We start from the raw sequence: 12,683 nt of genomic DNA, 5'->3' as shown, positions 1-12,683 counted from the left end.
CGTGGACTTCTCTACCAATTTTAAAACAGTTACTTCTTCAGTACCATCATCACCATCCCTTCCACCTTTCTTCAAAGAAAACCTGCAAAATTCATCAAAATCAATATCAAACTATGAAAGTTAAAAACTATAGAAAGCAATGGCCTACCATGAATTTTAGGTCAAAAAAGCTTCGATTGCAGAAAAATTCGTTAAAATCAAAGTAAACTTGCAGATTTAAACAAAGCACAAAAGCAGAGTATGATAAACCTAAAACTGGCATAGAAAAATTGGGCCCTAAGATTTATCATGAAGAACAGAATCACAAAATCAAGATATATATACCTGAAATTTGAGATGGTTATGAGAAGAACTGAGAGAGCGAGTTGAGATTAGATGGAAGATGAGTCAGAGGGAGCAGATGCGATGAGAGCGGAGGCAGAGAGAGCTCTGTGACGATGGGAGTAGATGCGACGAGAGTGGCGGCAGAGGGATCTCGTGTAATGCAAGGGATGACAGAGAGAGATTGTGCGACACAACGGCAGCGGCAGAAGAAGCAGAAGTAGCAGCCACGGAGAGAAAAAGTAGCTTGTGCTACGGAGAGAAGAGGAAGCTCGTGTTTCATTTAGGTTTAATTCAATATTTTTGACGGAAAATTTTAAATTACAAACGGATTTTTCGTCTGTAATAATTTAATAAAATATAGCGTTTTGTCTATTTAATTACAGGCAAATTTTTCGTCTGTAATCATTTTCCACGGAAAAAAATTAATTTTCCGACAGAGTTATCGACGGATTCTCTTTTCCGTCTGTAATTTATGCTAATTCATTTTTTTGTTTTCCGACAAAAAATTTCTCTGAAATTCCGTTTGTATTTCTGTGGGATAAAATCCGTCAAAATATCCATCTGTAATAACTAGTTTTCTAGTGGTGTCTCAAATAACCAAAACTCAAGCTATATTATTCTCATAAAATCATGCGAATATATCTTTATTATAATAACATTAATGAAAAATAAATGGTTAAACACTAAATGCGTCATATTTTTCACACACACACACACACACACACACACACACACACACACACACACACACACACACACACACACACAACAATAACTAATATCACATATTATAACTTGTTAAATTATAATATTTTTGAAAAATGATGTATAAATAACTTAAATGTTGATAAGTCTGGATAATTTTAGAAAAAATAAAAATATTAAAAAATTACATGTTGATCCATAAGATTTTTTTTTTAGAAATATGTCCATAGTTTATGATTAATAACTTTGGAAGTATATATATGTTATTTATCTTATATATATTTATTTTATTTTATAGAGACATATTTTTTTCATATCGACGATGTTAGTGACTATATAGATATTTTTACTATTAAATAAAATTATATAGAAATTAAAAACAAAATTGTTGTTATTTTCTTGATATATAATTCATTCAGTTTTTAATTTGAATTAAAATTAAATTATATATTCAATTTATATTTGTTGGTTATTCTAATACGTATAGCCAATAAAAAATATATTGTAAGAGAAGTTTAGTATAACTAATGAATATAAAAGATAAAAGACAAAAATCATTATGTTCTTATTCAAAAATTAAAAAAATTATTATAAAAAAATTTATTAATCAAGTTCTACAAAAATATTACAGAAAATTTAAAATATTAATAAACAAAATAGTAATACCTTTAAGAATTTTTAATCAAAATACATAAAAAATATATAAAACAAAATCACAAAAAAAATTTGCAAAAACTATAACTGAAACACAAAAGTAAGAGAAGAAGAAGGTATAAAGCATATTTTGATTTTATATATTAGAAAATAATTTAAATTAAGTTCATTTATTTTATTTTTTATTCATTATTAATTAAATAATATAATATTTATTTTGGTCAAATAAAATAATTAATATAATTAGGTAAGTATAATTAATATTGTTCACCCTAGTGATATAACTGTAATTTTGTTTAAATAAAAATCACATTTATAAACCTTTAAAACACATCACTGTAATACAATAATCACAACTAGAAAATAGATTAATATAGACAGATTTACAGACAGATTTAGCCTTTATTACAGACAGATTTTTAGTTACCGACGGATTTTGCCCCTCTGTAAAAGCCCCGTCGGAAATTATTTACCGACGGATTTTTTTTCCGTCAGAAAATTACCGACGGATTTTTACCAGTTACCGACGGATTTTTCGTCGGTAATTAGAGACGGATTTTTCCATCTGTAATTTGAACCTTGGAAAATCATCTCACACTCAGAATACAGACAGAAAATCCGTCTGTAAATCCATTAGTAAGGTAAAATAGAATTTTTTTTAGATTTTTCTATTGCAAAATACTTGTTTTCATACAAAATAAATATAAATTTAACACAAATTTTTATCTAATTTGTATTTGAATATTTATATTATTTCAAAAAATAAATAAATTCATCGTATTATCAAACTAAAAGAAAAATACTATAAACAAGCAAGTCAATATAATTCAAAACACAAACAAAGTATATTTATACATCAACTATAATAATAAATAACAACCATACATCAACAAAGTGTATTGATACATCAACTATAATTCAAAACAAATACCATGGAAAAAAAGAAAACCTGTAAAATCTGTACCGTGGCATACATTAAAGGTGTATAAAACAATCTGCTCTTGTAACTAACCACTATCAGAATTGCCTAAATATAAACATAAACCTAGTCTAAAATTAAGGCCAAACCGAGTTAAAGTTGTTCAATTCTTCTAAGATCCATTCAATATTTTCTCTTTCTCCTAGCGGCTTGTTCTACTAAGACCTCTGGATTTTTTCTGCGTGCCACTATAATTTTTAGAGGAGTGGAGGAGTGATAACCACTGTAAGGTCCCACATTGGTTGGAGAGGAGAACGAAGCATGCCTTATAAGGGTGTAGATACCTCTCTCTAGCATGACGCGTTTTGACGAGTGAGTGTGGGGGGCTTCGGCTATCATCCCTATCGTCAAAGGCAAAACCGTGAGGCCTTGTGTGCCAAAACGGACAATATCGTGTTAGTGGGTGGTCTGGGCTGTTACAACCACTACAGAAAGCATAGAAAAACAAATAGAAACAACTGTGTAAGCCAAACAATTTTCAATGAAAAATAGTTAAAGTTGCTTATTCATATCTCCAAGATGGCGCTGATAGTGAGAACTATTGTTAGTCTAGATTTTCACAAAATAGAACTTCGTCGTTGAAAGTATAGTCTAGACCAACAATTGATTCCCAAATCAAATATTTAAATTCAAATCAAAGTAATCGAGAGTAATGAAACATCGGGTCGTTCTCCCTAGGATGCAATTGGAAGTGTTTCTCTTTCGGTTATGGAGGCAAAAAGGGGTTTTGCAATCAAGAACAAAATATTAAAAGAACCAAGCAATAAAAGAACTAAGAGATGATCAAAATTGTAATTAATGCAAGTAAAGAGAAATAAGACCAAAACTTAGTGAAAATGCTATAAATGCAATAAAAGAGCCTTGACTTGGGAATGAGAGTCCAAGGAATCCTATCATTACCATAACCACAACTATGGAAATTATGATGAGTCAATCTCGCCTAGTCAACCCCAACCATCGAGGAGTAAGTCAAGCAAGAAATATTTGACCTTAATCCATAAGTCCTAGCCAACTTACCAAACTAGTTGATAAAAGGCTAGCGTAAATGAAAACAAGAGTCATAACTACCCAAGAATTACCACTAAATGTCGGACATTATGAATTTAGTATCCTAGGAACTCAAACCACAAGCCAAGGTGGGAAAATCTACTTAAAACTCATAATTGGTATTTTCACAAACACCTTGTGTGCATAAAAGTAAAGCATGGAAAATTAAAAGAAAAAATAACAAACTATAACCAACTATCAACAAAACCAAATATAGACAAGCAATGAAACATAAAGGAAGCATGAAACATAGAATTCATTAATCAAAACTTCAAGAAACACAAAATTGCAATTATAAACAAGTAACTTGAACCAAGGCAAATGAAAGTAAAGACAATGTAATTAAAGTGGAATTAAAGAGTGCTTACAATTTAAGAAGCAAAAATCCAAAGAAAAGCTTGCTATAAAATGCTACAATGAAGATGGAAATTGAAACCCTAAGGGAGCAATTCTACCCTACTCCTACTCCTACTTCTAATGAATTTTTTACCTAATCTATCCTAATGAAAGCTTGTGTGTTAATGTGTGTTGAATCCCTTTTATATAACCTTTCACTTCAGCCTTCAAGCCTCCCAAAATGGGCCAAGAGACCTCCAAATTTGCGCAGCACATGTTTCATTAATGCAATCACGTGCAGGGACCTATGCGGACGCACAGACGTGTGCGTCTGCACACTCGGCTGAAAATTGACCTGTGCGTACGCACAGGTGTGTGCGTACGCACACATGGAAATTCTCGCTTGTGCGCGCGCACGCACACTTCGCTGTGTGTGCTTTTCCTTCTTTTCTTCATGTTTTCTCCCTTGTACATGCTTTCTTCTACTTTTATCCTTCCATTCTTGCCTTTAAGGCCTGAAATCACTCACAAACCATATCACGGCATCGAATGACATAGAGGTGGAATTAAAATTCACTAATCTAAGTATTAAAATGCATGTTTTCACATTTAGGATCAAATTAGGGATCAAACACAAAAGTATGCTATTTTGGTGCTTAAGTGTGAGTTCATATGCTAAAAATCCATTCAAATCAAGCCAAAATACATCGAAAAATATGGACTCATCAACTCCCCCACACTTAAACAATAGCATGTCCTCATGCTAAACTAACGAGGAGAATGATCCAAAGGGGGTAATCAACTTATTAAATGCAACTCTCTATATGCATGCAAGTATGTAAATACTATCTATACCTATGTATCTATCTATAGTATCTATATGAAATTGGTGAAAACAAACAATCAAATTCCCAAGCAAGTATAGACAATTAGGGCAAAGCAAGAAAACAATCCACTTCAACCAAAATCTAAAGAATTGATTCAACTCATCAAAATGAAGTAACTTGCATGAATACATGATAAGAGGTATGGAACATAGGGTTGAGTAATTGAACCTTCACTAGGTGTGTGTGTACTCTAATCAGTCGGTGTTTAGGGTTTCAATCACTCAAGTCGCTATCAATCATGCTTTCAAGGAATTGCTTTTCATCTAACAACCAACAACAAATGATGCATGAATGCAATTATCATGAGGACTTCATGTGGTTGCAATGGGGTTAGGGTAACGGTGGGATAGATGTGGCTAAGTAGACTAAAATGATTAAATCCTTGATTAGTTTAAGTATCCAACTTAACATTTCTCAATCCAATGACAAGAATATGCAACCTAACCCTCCTATTCTTACTTTTTATACACATTCATGCATTCTCTTTCATTTACATCTCATATGCATTCCTTATTCATTTTTTTCTTTTCTTTGGGGCAACCTTTGTCCCCTCTTATTATGATGATTTGATATTTTTTTTTTAATAAAATGCATATGGTTCTAGTAGCTCATACATGAGTGCACCTATTTTCCAAAATTTTTCATTCAATGCGTACCTTCAAACAATCATTTCCAATCACTACCAATGTTTTTCAAATATTTCCCCGACACTTAAATGAAACACACTTCTTGGTGCACAAAATCGTGATCCTTAACAACGGCGCCAGAAACTTGGTGCTCGGAACGTAATTTATACACTTTATCACAACTTCGCACAACTAACCAGCAAGTGCACTAGGTCGTCCAAGTAATAAACCTTACGTGAGTAAGGGTCGATCCCACGGAGATTGTCGGCTTGAAGCAAGCTATGGTCACCTTGTAAATCTCAGTCAGGCGGATTCAAATGGTTATGGTGAATTGATAATTAAAATATAAATAAAATATAGGATAGAGGTACTTATATAATTCATTGGTGAGAATTTCAGATAAGCATATGGAGATGCTTTGTTCTCTCTGATTCTCTGCTTTTCTATTGTCTTCATCCAATCACTCATACTCCTTTCCATGGGAAGCTTATGCAGGGCATCACCGTCGTCAATGGCTACATCCCGTCCTCTCGGTGAAAATGATCCAAAATGCGCTGTCACCGCATGGCTATTCATCTGTCGGTTCTCGATCATACTGGAATAGGATTCAGTCATCCTTTTGCGTCTGTCACTACGCCCAGCACTCTCGAGTTTGAAGCTCGTCACAGCCATCCCTTCCTGGATCCTACTCGGAATACCACAGACAAGGTTTAGACTTTCCAGATCTCAAGAATGGCCGCCAATAATTCTAGCCTATACCATGAAGACTCTGATCTCATGGAATGGAAGGCTCGGTTGTCAGGCGAGGCAACCATGCGTTATGAACCAGAAGGCTGAGAGATATGCACTTAAGCGATTGCAAGTAGAACGAAGGTGGTTGTCAGGCACGCGTTCATGGGTGGGAATGTTGATGAGTGTCACGGACCATCACCTTCCTCAGGTTGAAGAACAATTGTATATCTTAGATAAGAAATAGGCTTGAGTTGAATAGAAAAACAATAGTACTTTGCATTAATTCATGAGGAGCAGCAGAGCTCCATACCTTAATCTATGGTGTGTAGAAACTCTACCGTTGAAAATACATAAGGACAAGGTCCATGCATGGCCGAGAGGCCAGCCCCCGAAACGTGATCAAAGGATAATCCAAAGATAGTCCAAAAGATGTAAATACAATAGTAAAAAGTCCTATTTATGCTAAACTAGTTACTAGGGTTACAGAGTTAAGTAAATGATGCAGAAATTCACTTTCGGGGCCCACTTGGTGTGTGCTTGGACTGAGCATTGAAACTTTCACGTGGAGAGGTCTTTCTTGGAGTTAAACGCCAGTTTATAACCTATTTCTTGCGTTTAACTCCACTTTGCAACCTGTTTCTGGCGTTTTACTCTAGAATAGGGTAGAGAGCTGGCATTGAACGCCAGTTTGCATCGTCTAAACTCTGGCAAAGTATGGACTATTATATATTGCTGGAAAGCCCTGGATGTCTAATTTCCAACGCAATTACGAGCGCATCATTTGGAGTTCTGTAGCTCCAGAAAATCCACTTTGAGTGCAGGGAGGTCAGAATCCAGCAGCATCTGCAGTCCTTCTTCAACCTCTGAATCTGATTTTTGCTCAAGTCCCTCAATTTCAGCCAGAAAATACCTGAAATCACAGAAAAACACACAAAGTCTTAGTAAAGTCCAGAAATGTGAATTTTATTTAGAAACTAATAAAAATATACTAAAAACTAACTAAATCATACTAAAAAATACTTAAAAACAATGCCAAAAAGCGTATAAATTATCCGCTCATCACAACACCAAACTTAAATTGTTGCTTGTCCCCAAGCAACTGAAAATCAAATAGGATAAAAAAAAGAGAATATACTATATATTCCAAACTATCAATGAAAACTTAGCTCCAATCAGATGAGCGGGACTAGTAGCTTTTTGCCTCTGAATAGTTTTGGCATCTCACTTTATCCTTTGAAGTTCAGAATGATTGGCATCTATAGAAACTTAGAATTTAGATAGTGTTATTGATTCTCCTAGTTCAGTATGTTGATTCTTGAACACAGCTACTTTATGAGTCTTAGCCGTGGCCCTAAGCACTTTGTTTTCCAGTATTACCACCGGATACATACATGCCATAGACACATAACTGGGTGAACCTTTTCAGATTGTGACTCAGCTTTGCTAAAGTCCCCAATTAGAGGTGTCCAGGGTTCTTATGTACACTCTGTTTTTGCTTTGGACCTCAACTTTAACCGCTCAGTCTCAAGTTTTCACTTGACACCTTCACGCCACAAGAACATGGTTAGGGACAGCTTGGTTTAGCCGCTTAGGCCAGGATTTCATTCCTTTGGGCCCTCCTATCCACTGATGCTCAAAGCCTTGGATCCTTTTTATTACCCTTGCCTTTTGGTTTAAAGGGTTACTGGCTTTTTGCTTTTGCCTTTTGGTTTAAAGAGCTTTTGGCTTTTTCTGCTTGCTTTCTTTTTCTTTTTTCTTTTTTTTTGCCATTTTTTTCTCCTTTTTTTTTCTACAAGCTTTTGTATTCACTGCTTTTTCTTGCTTCAAGAATCAATTTTATGATTTTTCAGATTATCAATAACATTTCTCCTTTTTCATCATTCTTCAAGAGCCAACATATTTAACATTCACAAACAACAATATCAAAAGACATATGCATTGTTCAAGCATTCATTCAGAAACAAAAGGTATTGTCACCACATCAATATAATTAAACTAATTTCAAGGATGAATTCAAAATTCATGTACTTCTTGTTCTTTTGTTTTTAGAACATTTTTCATTTAAGAGAGGTGATGAATTCATAGGACACTCATAACTTTAAGACATAGTTACTAGACACTAATGATCATATAGTAAAGACACAAACATAACTAAAACATAAAGCATAGTAAACGAAAACAGGAAAATAAGAACAAAGAGATTAAGGAACGGGTCCACCTTAGTGAGGGTGGCGCCTTCCTCTTCTTGAAGAACCAATGGTGCTCTTGAGCTCCTTTATGTCTCTTCCTTGTCTGTGTTGCTCCTCCCTCATAGCTCTTTGATCTTCTCTAATTTCAAGGAGGATGATGGAGTGCTCTTGGTGCTCCATCCTTAGTTGTCCCATGTTGAAACTTAATTCTCCTAGGGAGGTGTTGATTTGCTCCCAAAAATTCTGTGGAAGAAAGTGCATCCCCTGAGGCATCTCAGGGATTTCATGGTGAGGAATTTCCTCATGCTCTTGTTGAGGTCCATGATCTCTTGTTTGCTCCATCCTTTTCTTAGTGATGGGCCTATCCTCATCAATGATAATGTCTCCCTCTATGTCAATCCCAGCCGAATTGCATAGATGGCAAATGAGGTGAGGAAAGGCTAACCTTGCCAAAATGGAGGACTTGTCAGCCACCTTGTAGAGTTCTTGAGGTATAATCTCATGTACCTCCACTTCCTCTCCAATCATGATACTATGGATCATGATGGCCCGGTCTACAATAACTTTAGACTGGTTGCTAGTAGGAATAATTGAGTGTTGAATGAACTCCAACCATCCTCTAGCTACAGGCTTAAGGTCCGGTCTTCTCAATTGAACCGGCTTGCCTCTTGAGTTAACTTTCCATTGAGCTCCTTCCACACATATGTCCATGAGGACTTGGTCCAACCTTTGATCAAAGTTGACCTTTCTAGTGTAGGGGCGTGTGTTTTCTTGCATCACTGATAAGTTGAACGCCAGCCTTACACTTTCCGAACTAAAATCTAAGTATTTCCCCCGAACCATGGTAAGCCAATGCTTTGGATTCGGGTTCACACTTTGATCATGGTTCCTAGTGATCCATACATTTGCATAGAACTCTTGAATCATCAGGATCCCGACTTGTTGAATGGGGTTGGTGAGAACTTCCCAACCTCTTCGTTGGATCTCAAGTCGGATCTCCGGATACTCATTCTTTTTGAGCTTGAAAGGAACCTCAAGGATCACCTTCTTCTTGGCCACAACTTCATAGAAGTGGTTTTGATGGACCTTTGAGATGAATCTCTCCATCTCCCATGACTCAGAGGTGGAAGCAATTGCCTTCCCTTTCCTCTTTCTTGAGGATTCTCTGGCCTTAGGTGCCATTGATGTTTATGGAAAAACAAAAAGCAATGCTTTTTACCGCACCAAACTTAAAATGTTTGCTTGTCCTCGAGCAAAAGAAGAGAGAAAGAAGAAGAAGAAGAAGAGGAGTGGAGGAGAGGGAGATATGTGTGTATTCGGCCAAGGGAAGAAGAAAGGATTGTGTTGTGTGAAAACGAAGAAGGAATGAGGGGTTTATATAGGAGTGGGGAGAGGTTTAGGGTTCGGTCATTAGGGTTGGGTTTGGGAGGGAAAAGAGTTTAAATTTTGGAGGTAGGTGGGGTTTATGGGGAAGAGTGGATGGATGTGAGTGGTAAAGAGGAGAGAAGAAGTGGTGGGGATCCTGTGGGGTCCATAGATCCTGTGGGGATCCTGTGGAGTCCACAGATCTAGTGGGGTCAAGGACTTAACATCCCTGCTCCAATTAGGCATGTAAAACACCCTTAGCATGCATGTCTGGCTTTAAACGCCAGCTTGCTGCCTGTTTTTGGCGTTAAACGCCCAAATGTAACCTGTTTTTGGCGTTAAACGCCCAAATGTAGCCTGTTTCTGGTGTTTAACGCCAGGTAGATGCTTGTTTTTAGCGTTAAAAGCCAGCTTGGTGCTTATTTCTGGCGTTAAATGCCAGAAAGATGCTTATTTCTGTCGTTTAAATGCCAGAATGCTCCTCCTCCAGGGTGTGCTATTTTTAATGCTGTTTTTCATTTTGTTTTTGAATTTTTTGTAGTTTTTATGGCTCCACATGATCATCAACCTAATAAAACACGAAAAAATAAAATAGACATAATTAAATAACATTGGGTTGCCTCCCAATAAGTGCTTCTTTAATGTTAGTAGCTTGACAGTGAGCTCTCATGGAGCCTCACAGATGGTCAGAGCATTATTGGGACCTCCCAACACCAAACTTAGAGTTTGAATGTGGGGGTTCAACACTAAACTTAGAGTTTGGTTGTGGCCTCCCAACACCAAACTTAGAGTTTGACTGTGGGGGCTTTGGTTGACTCTGCAGTGAGAGAAGCTTTTCATGCTTCCTCTCCATGGTTACAGAAGGAGATCCTTAAGTTTTAAACACAAGGTTGTCCTCATTCAGTTGAAGGACTAACTCTCCTCTGTCCAAATCAATCACAGCTTTTGCTGTGGCTAGGAAAGGTCTTCCAAGGATGATGGATTCATCCTCATCCTTCCCAGTGTCTAGGATTATGAAGTCAGCAGGGATGTAAAGGCCTTCAACCTTTACTAACACATCCTCTACTTGTCCATAAGCCTATTTTCTTGAGTTGTCTGCCATCTCTAATGAGATTCTAGCAGCTTGCACCTCAAAGATCCCAAGTTTCTCCATTACAGAGAGTGTCATTAAGTTTATTCCTGACCCCAGGTCACACAGAGCCTTCTCAAAGGTCATGGTGCCTATGTTACAGGGAATTAGGAATTTACCAGGATCCTGTTTCTTTTGAGGCAGAGTTTGCTGAACCATGGCATTTAGTTCCTTGATGAGCAATGGAGGTTCATCCTCCCAAGTCTCATTACCAAATAATTTAGCATTCAGCTTCATGATTGCTCCTAAATATTGAGCAACTTGCTCTTCAGCAATATCTTCATCTTCTTCAGAAGATGAATAGTCATCAGAGCTCATGAATGGTAAAAGGAGGTTCAATGGAATCTCTATGGTCTCTAAATGAGCCTCAGATTCCTTTGGTTCCTCAAAGGGAAACTCCTTATTGGTCACTGAACGTCCCAGAGGTCTTCCTCACTAGGATTCACGTCCTCCTCCTCCTCTTTGGGTTTGGCCACACCAAGTAAGGTAATGGCCTTGCACTCTCTTTTTGGATTCTCTTCTGTATTGCTTGGGAGAGTACTAGGAGGAGTTTCAGTGACTCTTTTACTCAGCTGGCCCACTTGTGCCTCCAAATTTCTAATGGAGGACCTTGTTTCATTCATGAAACTTAAAGTGGCCTTAGATAGATCAGAGACTATATTTGCTAAGCTAGATGGATTCTGCTCAGAATTCTCTGTCTGTTGCTAAGTGGATGATGGAAAAAGCTTGCTATTGCTAAACCTGCTTCTTCCACCATTATTAAAGCCTTGTTGAGGCTTTTGTTGATCCTTCCATGAGAAATTTGGATGATTTTTCCATGAGGGATTATAGGTGTTTCCATAGGGTTCACCCATGTAATTCACCTCTGCTATTGCAGGGTTCTCAGGATCATAAGCTTCTTCTTCAAAAGATACCTCTTGCGTACTATTGGGTGCAGCTTGCTTTCCATTCAGACTCTGAGAAATCATATTGACTTGCTGAGTCAATATTTTGTTCTGAGCCAATATGGCATTCAGAGCATCATTTCAAGAACTCCCTTCCTCTGAGGCGTCACATTACTTACAGGATTCCTCTCAGAAGTGTACATGAACTGGTTATTAGCAACCATGTCAATGAGTTCCTGAGCTTTTGCAGGCATTTTCTTTAGGTGAATGGATCCACCTGCAGAATGGTTCAATGACATCTTTGATAACTCATATAGACCATCAAAGAATATATCCAAGATGGTCCATTCTGAAAGCATGTCAGAAGGACACTTTTTGGCCAGTTGCTTGTATCTCTCCCAAGCTTCATAGAGGGATTCACCTTCTTTCTGTCTGAAGGTTTGAACATCCACTCTAAGTTTGCTAAGCTTTTGAGGAGGAAAGAACTTGGCTAAGAAAGCCGTGACCAGCTTATCCCAAGAGTTTAGACTATTTTTAGGTTGAGAGTCCAACCATATTCTAGCTCTGTCTCTTACAGCAAATGGGAAAAGCATGAGCCTGTAGACCTCGGGATCAACCCCATTGGTCTTAACAGTATCACAGATCTGTAGGAATTCAGTTAAGAACTGAAAAGGATCTTCAGATGGAAGTCCATGAAACTTGCAGTTCTGTTGCATCAGAGAAACTAGTTGAGGTTTAAGCTCAAAATTGTTTGCTCCAATGGCAGGGATTGAGATGCTTCTTCCATGTAAATTAGAATTTGGTGCAGTAAAGTCACCAAGCATCT

The 12,683-nt window shown here is 37.0% G+C and overlaps 1 non-coding gene across 1 annotated transcript; it reads left to right on the top strand.

Moving 5' to 3' along the window:
• Window positions 1-12,210: 12,210 nt before the first annotated feature.
• Window positions 12,211-12,318, top strand: LOC148554976 (small nucleolar RNA R71). Its single transcript, XR_015887791.1, has one exon. It is a non-coding gene; the product is annotated as a small nucleolar RNA R71 (small nucleolar RNA).
• The last annotated feature ends 365 nt before the right edge of the window (window positions 12,319-12,683 follow it).

The sequence above is a fragment of the Arachis ipaensis genome, chromosome B6 (genome assembly GCF_059453495.1).
Source record: "Arachis ipaensis isolate K30076 ecotype BB chromosome B6, ASM5945349v1, whole genome shotgun sequence".
Classification (NCBI taxonomy): Eukaryota; Viridiplantae; Streptophyta; class Magnoliopsida; order Fabales; family Fabaceae; genus Arachis; species Arachis ipaensis.
Note: the sequence above shows the minus strand (reverse complement) of the source record. Positions and strands in the feature narration are given on the sequence as shown.